The following is an 11771-nucleotide window of genomic DNA, read 5'->3' on the forward strand; positions in this document are numbered from 1 at the left end:
ACCGGCAGTACACGACAACATAGGAGATGTCCTCAGTGTTCTCGTGAGGCAAGAGTCACCTCTTAAAACTAAAAATGAAAAAGGTGCTACAAGGAGAAATAAAAGTTCACCACAGTTCATTAAAAGCAGGCTGGCTGAAATTTGTGGCTTTATAAGTTGTAATAACAGTAACTCACTCTGTAATCAACTCCTCCACAGTGAACAACCTGCTCTACACTCCGTGATGAGGAATAACCCTCGCTCGCCGCAGTGGAAGCTGCTGCAACTGCAAAGGCAGGGCTCTGCCCTTCCCTGCTCTGGGCACAGGGCACTGCCACCTGCCATGAGGCAGTCCGACAGATGGGGGGGGCTTCTCTCCCCAGCCTGCTAACTCCACAGGACTGGGTTCACCTGACTGAGCTCTGGCCTCCAACATGTATCTGCACATAATTTCATGAATGCCGTTCACTAGATTTGAAGAAAAGAAATAAAAATTGCTGGACCAAGTAAATGACAAACTCAAATAGTTAGAAGGGAAACCAATTACATGAACAACACTTTCTTTAAAAAACAGAATCACTTTCTTTTGAAATCAACCACAGTGGTGAGACATGTGTTTCTTTGCAGGTGTCCCAGGATGGCATGCAGCTTTACCCAGCAAATCCTGCCAGCTCCCAGGTCCTGGGGTGCTGACTGCACCCGCACATGGGGCGGTGTTACCTCCCGACAGTGTGGAAAGAGCAATGGGCGCTGGGAGAGCTGACAGAGACTCTTGGTTTCTCAACGCCAGACATGGTTGTGGAGAGCTTTCCTTTTTCTATTAGAAACGTTCATGAGGAAGCTGTGAATAGGATCAGTCCAGAGAAGTAAAACTCTTTTATTTTCACTTTCCAAATACCAGTCAATGTTCTGGGAGAGCCAGCAGAAGCCCTTGCTATAGCCTCACCTCCTGAGCACACTGGACCTGAACACTTCCATGGGGCAGGAGTTCAGCTCCTTCAGGGTCACATTCCCCTTTCCTGTGGTCTGTCCATAAAGTCCAAACATTTCATGGAGTTTTTCTTCACTGATTGCATTTGACCTGTAAATTTTGTTACCCAAGGTAAGGACTGGCACACTGGATACTGTTTCATCAGTCATTAACACATTGAGTTCAGCTTTGGATTCTGTGAGGCGAGGAGGATCTGCATAATCCACCAGAAAGACCGTCCCATTAATTGCGGGGAGATAATTTTTCCAAACCCGACATGCTGGCTCGTGCCCACCAAGATCAAAAGTTGTAAAAGTCGTTCCAGCAATCGTCAGCTCTTCTGATGTCGGACGTGATGTTGGAGCACGTTGGCCCAGTCTGTCCTCTTTGAACACACGTAGAAGAGTGCTTTTGCCTGCGTTGTGCAAACCCAAGAACACAAGTTTTCCAGATTTCTTGTAGAGTCCCAGGAACTGGAGCACACGGCTGACACCATTGTAGATTCACTCAAGATGAAAGGCGTTGTTGACGCTTACTACGGCCCAACAGGGTCCTCCTGTGGCGGCGGGTGGCTTCGCCCAGCTGCGCTGGGAAATGCCAGTTGCAGAGCTCTATTTCTTCCACCATGATTTCCCTAAAACAAAAGCAGTGTTATAGGAAATACAGTCAATAGTAGTGTAATAACTATATATGGTGTCAGATGGGTACTAGACTTACCAGGTTAATCACTTCACAATGTATATAAATGTCTAATTGTTATATTGTACACCTGAAACTAATATAATACTGTATGTCAGTAGTCGTTAAAAGATAACTTTTTGGAAAAAATTAAAAAATATATTTAAAAAAGAAGAAATGAATGAATTAAAAAAGAGAGATGCTCAAGATGAAGACAAGAGACAGGAAGGCTAGCTCTCCAGACTGTCCCCCATGTCAGCTGCTGGGGCTCCCAGGGCCCTCAGCACCTAGGAAGCAGCATGTGCTTGTGGAAGATTGTGGAAGAAGTCCCAGCAGTGGCTAGAGGGCTATTTTCAGTCCTCTCTACTGCAGACTCCAGTCTGCTGAATCCTCGTCCCCAATCTGCTCTGCGGACTCAGTTTTGGGATCCTGCCCTGCTCCCCGATTTCCACAGCAGTCTCAGGATAAACTCGGTATGGGTGCAGCAGACAGCCCTGTTCTCCTTGACCTTTTCTTTTCCACCGACCCTGAGTGCCCCTTCTGATGGTCATCTCTCTCTTCCTATTCTCTCCTTGAGCCCTTTATCTCTGGAGTAAGGACTCCTTCCCTTTTCCCAGACAGAGCAGTTCAGTCTCAGGAGCCTTGCTATCCAAGACTCTGCTCTGAGGTCTACAATTTCAGACTCAGGAAACTTCTCAAGTTAATTTGCTTTCCAGAAGAGAAGATAGCTCTTTTTCCCAGAGGAGGCTGGACTGCCTTTTACAGTAGCAGTCGCCCCTGCTGCAAAACCTGCCACAGAACTCTTTCATCAGAAAACAACGAGCTGGGAGGAATTTCAGGGCTACAAGACAGAATGTCATGAAAACCTCAGTATATTTAGCTTTTTAAGCATTCCACATACCAAACATAATATCAAATCAAACATTGTTTTACTTCCATTTTCTTAAAAAAAATGATCATACATATTATATAACTTTGCTTGCTACTGGCCCGCTGCTGTATCCCCCAGTGTCAGAGTCAAGCCAGAAAGAAAGGAATCTCATTGGCCAAGCACCAGGCAGCCATGTGGCTCCTGAGGCCTGCCAGTTCCCAGGGAGGCTGCTTCCTGGCGGCCTGCCTGGAGGCGTTGGCACTCCCATGTTCCATGTTTATCCTTGCAATGTCATCCATTACTTCTGCACTCAGTCTCCTAAAGAGACTAACTGACATTTCTGGATGTGTTCATGTAAAAGGGAGCTAACATATCAGCCAAATGATGCTTCACTGGTGGCTTTTTAAAAACTTTTTTTTTTTTTGGTTTGACTGTGAAGACTCAAACTTTCTCCAGGAAAAGCAGCTGAGGCTCAGTCTCAGCCAGACTTGCAAGAGACTAGCTTGGCAGTGTGAAGGATAGAATAAACACAAAATTCTTAAGGAAGGAGATTTGAAAAGAGAGAACAATAGCAGGTAGCCCAGGTGTTAGGCAGAATAGAAGAGACATGAAATGTAGGTCTTCTCCGGACTCTACCCCAATGCAGCTGTGTGGCCTTGAGCGAATCATTCGGCCTTCTGAGTTTCAATTCCCTGATCTGAAAGTGGAGATAACAATGTCTACCTTGCTGACACATGGATTGGAGAGGTTCAGTCAAAGCACCCAGCACATACCGACCACATGGTGGGGGTGGGACACTTGAAGCTGTGATTGCTGCGCTGGTTATTAAATTTGAGACTTACACATTTTTTATCTTTTATTTATTTTTATTGTGTTTTTCTGATATTTTTGTTTTTGCTTCTTTTCATTGTTTTCCTTTGCTTTTATTTTTTAATGATTTTATTGTATTTTTCCCCTTACCATTCAATCCCCTTATCAATGCCCCCCACCCCCGTAATAACCACTCTGTTGTCCATGTCCCTGAGCCCTTTTTCCTTCTTACTCAGTCCCTCTACCCCCTAATCTTCTCCCATCTGTGAGTCTGTCTCTGTTTTGCTTGTTAGATCAGTTAGTTCATTAGATTCCACACAGGAGTGAGATCGTACGGTATTTGAATTTTTCTGACTTGCTTATTTCACTTAGAATAATGTCCTCCATGTCCATCAATACTGTTGCAAAGGGTAAATTTTTTCTTTTTTATGTCTGAGTAGTACTCCATTGTGTAAATGTTCCATAGTCGTCTTATCCACTCACCTACTGATGGGCACTTGGGCTGCAATATTTATTGTTACAATATTTACTGCGTACCTACCATGGGCCAGGCTCTGGACTAGCTACTAGGGATAGAGTAGGAAAAGGTCAGACCCAGTTTCTGGCCCATAGAATTTCAATTCTAGGCAGATAAAATAGGCTTTAAATACACAATGACATAATGGATGTGTTAATTAATTGCAATTGTGACAAATGCTACTAAGGGCAAGTATGGATATTATGAAAATCCTACACAAAGATTGGCTGGCTAGAGTTGTTTTCTAACGCAGTGGGGGAGACTGCCAGGAGACCGCATCGTTGAAGTGGAGTGAAAGGGGAGTAGGGAGTAGGGTGGGTACCAGGAGAGCTTCACACCGAAGACCTGGATGAAGCATCTGCGAGAGCCAGCCTGCTTGAATAAGCAAGCAAGAGGGGGAGAGGGAAGAGGTGGGGCTGGAGGGTGCAGAGCTGGCAGGTTGTGTTGAGAATCCTGGACTGTATCCCTCAGGAGACTGGGAAATCGCTAAGAAGTGTTCACAGGAGAATGGGTGATCCAGCTTCTTAGTAAATGTATCACTATGGCTGTTTTGAGGACGACACCAGAGGGAGCCCAAGAGAAAGCCTGGAGCCATAATTAAGAGGCTGTTGGTATAATTCTGGAAGAGGAGTAGCAGAGATGTGTTGAAATAGTGCTGTGGTTCCAGCCTATCCGCTACTACAATGATAGAGACCTAAGACGTTTGTTAAAAATACAGGTTCCCAGGCCCCCACTCAGCTCCCACTCTAGAGATTCCATTTTGGTGGGTCTGGGAATCTGTACTTCAAAACAAACTTCCCCAGTGATACTTCTCACTGGCAGGTTTGTCCAGAGCTACCCTGCAGAGTTTTCTGGGGAACAGGCCTGTGTTCCCCTTGTAAAATTGAATGGTATTTCTAAAGACTGTACTTCTCCTGACCCCCAGCAGCAAAGGATCCAGGTGTTAACTTAGTTCACATAATGTTTTTCCTACTTGGAACTTCAGCTGTAACATTTCCAACATTCAAATGATCTAAATTGGTGGGGGGGTTTAAAGTGAGTTCCTCACAATGAGAGTTTTTTGGAATGTTAATAGATGTGTAGCTGTCAGGGAGACAAGAAGCAGGCGCTCCGTGACCGAGAAAACTGCCCAGAGCGGCTGGAGTGGAGAGCAATGGAATGGTGCATCCGCCTATTTCTGTGTTTTGTAAAATACCTGCAAAGCTCAGGGACGCCTCTCCTTCCCGTCAGCTGTTCAGCTGGAGACTTTGTTACTTGCCCCCAGCCTCTGCCAGCATCTCTAGAAATGAATTCTGTCCTTAGAAAATGCTTTTCAGTATTGGCCTAGTTGCATATTATCCCTCTGTGTAGGAAGGAAGACTTTGTAGTCTATCCAAGTCTCTTCTCCCTCGGCTCATCCACAGAGAGGCAGCATACACGGTGAATTAAAGAACAAATCTGAGGATCCCGCTCCCACTGCTCAGTTCCTGGCTTTGGCTTATTAAATGGAGAAGAGACTTAACCGTTTTGTTCTTCAGTTTTCTAATCTGAAACAGGAAATGATAACAGGATATTCGTTTGCTAGGGCTTCCACAACAAAGTACCACAGATTGGAGGGCTTGGACAATAGGAATTTATTTTCTCTTAACCCTGGAAGCTAGAAGTTCAAGGTGTTGGTAACGGTTGGTTTCTTCAGATGACTGTCTTCTCACCAGGCGTTCGCGTGGTCTTTCCTCTGTACATGTCCACGTACAGAGGATTAGGGTCTACTCTAATGGTCTTATTTTACCATTTTAAAGACCATATTCTCAAATACAACTGCATTCAGAGGTATCGGGGAAGTGGAATTTCAACATATAAATTTAGGGGAACACAGTCAGCCCTTAACAAATGATATCCATCCAGCAGGGTTATCATCAGTATTAAAAATGCAGGTTCCTACTGCAGGTACCCACCCTGTAGTAAGTGTTCAACGGATGTTGCCTGTTATTGTCCACTCCTAGTAGTGAACAACTGTCCTGTGTCAGGTACTATGGTTAAAGCACTAGCAGAGCCGTGAGGAACAAGATGGTAAAGTGCTTGTGCTAGGAAAGCTTACATTCTTATAGGGTCAGACAAAACAGATAAACGAGAACACCGGCACCAAGGAATACTGAAACGTAGGAATGGAAAGAGCAGAGGTGGACATAATTTTTCTGTAAAGGGTCAGATAGAAGATATGCTCAGCTTTGTGGGCCACTGACTCGGACCTCTGCTTGTGGGGTCCATGGCATTATGGATGAGACGCAAGACAAATTCACATGGACTAGCGAGTCCTGTGGAGGAAAAGGGATGGCACAGCCACTCTCTCTAGGGGAGAGCACGCTGACCCTTGCTTTGACAAGCTTTTATTGCTTTTCTGGGCACATTACATTGAAGATGGTCCTCATTTATTATACACAGGTTCTGTTTGAGGTGGTTACCTTTTATAGAAAACAAAGGAAAGAATGTTGCTAATTACTTCAAAGAGAAGGATGTTACAGGTCAAGGGGAAAAGTGGTTGAACAGGTTACACTCCATATTTGGGAGGTTTAGCACAGACTTCAGGAAGTTACAGTAAACACTTGCTGCTTCAATTCAGGGTGAGGGAGTTTTAGCAAAAAGCAAGTCTCACAGTGGCCTAGGTACAATGCAGGCCTGGTTCCCCATGGGAGAACCTATCCATGGGCGTGGGTCCTGTGCACTGGACCTCACTTTCCACTGGCCTTTCCAAGTGGGAGCAGGCCCATGCCACACAGAACGTCCTCCTATATTTCTCCCCTTGTTTCTCTTTTTTAATCTTTAGAGGGGAGGAGAAGGAGAGAGGAAGAGAAATATCAAAGTATGGTTGCCTCTCATGCATCTCCTGCTGGGAACTGGCCTGCAACCCAGGCATGTGCCCTGACTGGGAATCAAACCACAGTTGTTGAGTTCGCAGGCTCACTGTCAATCTACTGAGCTACATCAACCAGGGCTCCCCCCTCGTTTTTAGTTAGGACCACTGTAGATCCCACAAAGCTTGCTACTTGCTGGCTTCTCACACCACCCAGGGAAAATAATTCACAAACACATCACGGTACACAGAGCATTATTATAATCAGTAAGTAACCAGCAGTTCCAAAGACCCACATTCTCAGATTAGGCCTATCAATGATTGTCAGGCAGTAATGATCAAATAATAGGTAATGTTCAAAGAACAATGAGGGTTTATTTAGAGTCAGGGTCAGATAGTTAAAGGGACATAAAACTTTGGGGAAACAAACTCATTTCAGGCTTGGACCCTTATCATTTAAATTGAGGGTATCAGCAAAGTAGGTTTCATAGGATTTTGTGTATTTCTTTCTTAGGCCTGACTGCCCCAGGGAAACCCACCCTTTCCAGCACAGGGCTGCACCTACCCTGGGCATCATTTCAGGCTTGGGTCAAGCGGGGGAAGTTAGGCAGCTAAGAAATTAGGAGACTTCTTGTAGAGAGAATGAGGACTCAGTCTATGTCCAAGCTGAGGGGTGAGGGTTCATCACCCCCCTTTTCTAGCCCCCCAAGTTCTTCCCTGATGGCCCTTTCATGATTGTGCCTGTCTTAGGTCTACTCTCTCTTGAGGAATCTTACTGGTCATTGGCTAACTGATCATGCACCGTGGGCCAGGCTGGGTGAAGTAAAGTGGGCAGAGATGGTGCTCCTGCCAGGGGGATAAGCTTTTTCTTCTCAGTGGCTTAGGGTCCCAAGGTTGCTCACTCAGACTTAGTCATGGCCAGGTTACAGCTTCTGAAACCAGGCAGGGAGGTTCCCAACATTTAATCTCCCCCGTTTTTGTGTGTGAATGCAATTGTAGTTGTTAAGCCTGTGAAACCTACTATTTGCTGTTCCTGAATGCAATCTCAAGAAAATAACCTCCATATACATCATAAAACACAAATAAAGATTAAGGCTAGGGGACATCCAAGGGCTGCCATGACCCAAACTCATGAATTCAGTCCATTGAACCAGTTTTTAGGGTTCAGCCATTGTACATTATAGTGGAGGACCTAGAACGCTCTGTTTGATAAGGACTTTGCTCAACCATTAAGAGCTTTGATGTCCCCCCATGTGGTAGGGACATACCTAAAGGGTACATTATGGGGCACTGAGGGGTTGTTGCCCTCTTTAGGAGGCACCAGAGCCTCGACCCCTGTCATTGGGGCAGGTCCTCCTCCTCCATTGGCAGACCCAGGCCTCTGAGTGATGGTACAAGTGTCCATTTTCCTTCTGGTTGTTCAGGGTCAGCTGGGCCATCTGGTCTGTCAGTAGATGGGTTCTCAGCTTCAGGTAGCAGAGATTGGTGTCTATTCCATTCATGGTAAGGCTTCACTCTTTTGGATGGTAACCAGACAGGACCTGTAACAATGGAAACACAAGCACACCCTCTTCCCCAAGTTGAGAGGTCTACAGGGCCCTGCCAAGAGCCATCTCCCAGAGAATCTCTATATAAAACCTGAGGATAAGATGACTTTGGCTCCTTCTTCTGAAAATGCTTCTCAATTGGAGTACAAAGTGATTCATCACAATTTAGAAAATTGTATGTAAACATGGCTAACATAATCAAATTCTTGGGAGAGGATTCATGATTCCCCTTTTTTGTTGTTTTTAAGAAGATTTTTAAAAGTATGATGAGCCCATTCTACAATTGCCTGACCTATTGGATTGTAAGGTGTTCCTGTTTTATGTTGGATATTCCAATGCTGAAGAAAAACCCGAGTAGAATGGGCAAGCTATCCTGGGCCGTTATCAGTTTTAATTTTCTGAGGCTGTCCTAAATGATTAAAGGCCTCAAGCGAATGGGTTTGTATATTTTTAGCAGATTCTCCTGTTAAAGCAGATGCATGTAGGGCACCAGAGTGAGTATCAGTAGAAATATGAACGTATTTGAATTTTCTAAAGGGAACATAATGAGTGACATCTGTTTGCCAATTATTTGAGAACTTAGTCCTCGAGGATTAACTCCTATAGATGGGGGTGCCTTGCTAAGGGCTTGGCAATCAGGACATCCTTTAATAATTTGCTTAGCTTGGAAAGACAGGCTCCCTGCTCTTTCTGCAAGCTGCAATGAGTTTAAGCAGCAAGTTAATTGCCATTTTGTTCTCAAGACATGGTAGTTCCTAGGTTCAGAGTTTGCAAGGAAAGTGGGAAAGATCGGAGTGGGGGGTGTTCTGAAAAAATATGTTTTAGACAAAAGTTGTTAGGCACCAAGGGCCTTTTGTGACTCCATTCATTAACTGTTCCTCTGAGATAATAGCCAGTTCTTCCCCAAGGAAACGATCAGTGTTTACAGGTTCTGAGTTAAAAAATGGTGCTTAGTCTTCTGTGAAGAAGGGCTAGTTCCCCCCGGGAGACGGTACACCTGTATTTCATTTTTACAATAAAAGGTAATGGCTCAAGCATAAACAAGGAGGATTGTTAATTTAACACGTCACACACTCTCACCCCACTTATAGCATGCTTTAGAATGACAAATTTATGAACACATTCATAACTTTCAGAAATAGTTTTTTCTTCACTGGCAAATACATTTACTTTTTTTTGTTAATTCTTATTGATTACTGCATTCCTTGAGTGCGCTCAAAAGTGAGCTGTCTCATTATCTAGTACCCTTGACAGCTTTAGGGAGGCTGGAGAAGAGGGAGGGAGAAAGCTAATCTTGGCATAGCTTGTTCCTAGGACCAAAGCAGTCCCTGGCCCTTCAGAAGGAGGATTCAGAGTGGTTAAAAGACACATTTTCTCATTGTTTTTCTTCCTGTGCTTTTTACTGTCTGAGGGAAGTAAGATCTTTTCCCCTTCTTTAAACAGTCAATTAATTTTTTTCTGAGTAGAATCCTTATGATGTAACAATATTAGAGATCTTATTCTATTTATCAGAGGTTTAGCAAAATATTTTGAGACTGAGCCATTTCTTTCAAAACAAACACAAAAACAAAATTCAAGCAAATGAGTATTTTCAAATTAAATCCTCTAAAACAGGGAGTGGGACACTAACCTTAGAATCTTATCCCACACCACCACCTGGTGTTGTATCAACTTCTGCCCAACTTTTTCCTAAATAGCTAAGTCTAAAGATCCCTTATCAGGGAGACATTTAGCTGCCTTCAAAAGCCACTGAATTAGCTTAAACCATTGTTCTCGTTCTTTATACAACCCATTCCCCATGGTTGAGAATTCAAGACATTAAAAAAAATTTTAACAAATAAAAGAACTTTTTCTGATATTCCTCCCACTGCAAGCATGGCAATTACAAAACCAGTCTCAATTTTGCTTTTTCTCCACCTGCACCTTTAAACCTGTGTGCTGGTGAATGGAGGGAAAACGCAAAATCAAAGGGACCACAAGAGATAGCTTAAAAGAAAGAATCTGCTGAGATGCTTGTAAATTGTCCTGTAACCAGTTGATGTTTTTAAAGCTGATCAAAGGGAAAATCTTTGCTCTTTCTCCCAAGCATAGTCCTAGTTGGGGTTGTGCTGTGGGATGGGCTTGTGGATGTTTTTACAGTGTGCCTTGGGGCTCTGAACTGCTCGACCCATACCTGCAAGGTTGCAGCAAATACTTGGGAGAGAGAGCAAGGTTCCTACTTACTAATGAAGGTACAGTTGCAAAGCAGTCGCAAGAGAGGGCGACCTAGGAAGAAAACCACTTTCCTCTGAAATCCAACACACCCTACGACCTAACTAAAAAGCATTCAGTGCCGTCAGCTCTTACCTGGGCTGATGCACGCACTCCAACCACGTTGGCATGTTGTCCACAACGACAGCTTGTAGCCCTGGTCCCTGTTCCAGGGCTCCAGCTGATCTGGACCCCGGCTCCTGGGGTCCGTGGCATTATGGATAAGACTCGAGACAAGTTCACATGGACTACCAGAGTCCTGTGGAGGAAAAGGGATGGCACAGCCACTCTCCTTAGGGAAGAGCACCTCGGAGTGCTTCAGCCACTCTCTCAAGAGGAGAGCACGCCCTTGCCTTGACGAGCTTTTATTGCTTTTCTGGGCACATTACATTGAAGATGGTCCTCATTTACTATATACAGGTTTGCTTTAGGTGGTTACCTTTTACAGAAAACAAAGGAAAGAATGTTGCTAATTACTTCAAAGAGAAGGATGTTACAGATCAAAAGGAAAAGTGGTTGAACTGGTCATGCTCCATATTTGGGAGGTTTAGCACAGACTTCAGGAAGTTACAGTAAACACTTGCTGCCTCAATTCAGGGTGAGGGAGTTTTAGCAAAAGCAAGTCTCACAGTGACCTAGGTACAATGCAGGCCTGATTCCCCATGGGAGAACCTATCCATGGGTGTGGGTCCTGTGCACTGGACCTCACTTTCCACTGGTCTTTCCAAGTGGGAGCTGGGCCCACACCATGCAGAATGGTCTCCTATAGGCCACAGCTACTGAACTCTGCTGTTACAGAGCAAAGATTGTCATAGACAACACACAAGTGAACGAGTAAGGCTGCATTCTGTTAAAACTTTATTTGTGGACACAGAAACTTGAATTTTATTTAATTTTTATATGTTACAAAATGATCTTCTTCTTCTTTTGGTTTTAAAGAAAATGAAAGCTACTTCATTCTAGATAACCTATAAGTTCAGAAGTCCATGTGTAATTTTATTTACAGGAGCATAATATACCACTCATCAATATCCATCCTCTTGTCGAATCCTTGAAAAACTTTTAATTAAAAAGGAGAGTGTGAAACAGGATCCAGATGGTGAAGGGTGGTCAGCAACAATATATGAGACAGCTCTTGGACACTGAAATTAGAATTTTGTTTAAATTGTATATGTTATAAAATATTATTTTTCTTTTGATTCTTTTAACCATTTAAAAATGTAAAAGTCATTCTCATGATTTTAGCTCACGAGCCAAATAAAAACCAGTGATGGGCTGATTTGGGTCTCAGTTGGTCAACCTTTCCTACAGAAAGCTGA

The 11771-nt window shown here is 43.9% G+C and overlaps 1 pseudogene; it reads right to left on the reverse strand.

Moving 5' to 3' along the window:
- Positions 1 to 726: 726 nt before the first annotated feature.
- Positions 727 to 1452, reverse strand: LOC118977144 (GTP-binding protein SAR1a-like; annotated as a pseudogene).
- Between the last annotated feature and the right edge of the window lie 10319 nt (positions 1453 to 11771).

The sequence above is a fragment of the Sturnira hondurensis genome, unplaced genomic scaffold, assembly GCF_014824575.4.
Source record: "Sturnira hondurensis isolate 20B ecotype Veracruz unplaced genomic scaffold, ASM1482457v3 Scaffold0021214, whole genome shotgun sequence".
In the NCBI taxonomy this organism is placed as follows: Eukaryota; Metazoa; Chordata; class Mammalia; order Chiroptera; family Phyllostomidae; genus Sturnira; species Sturnira hondurensis.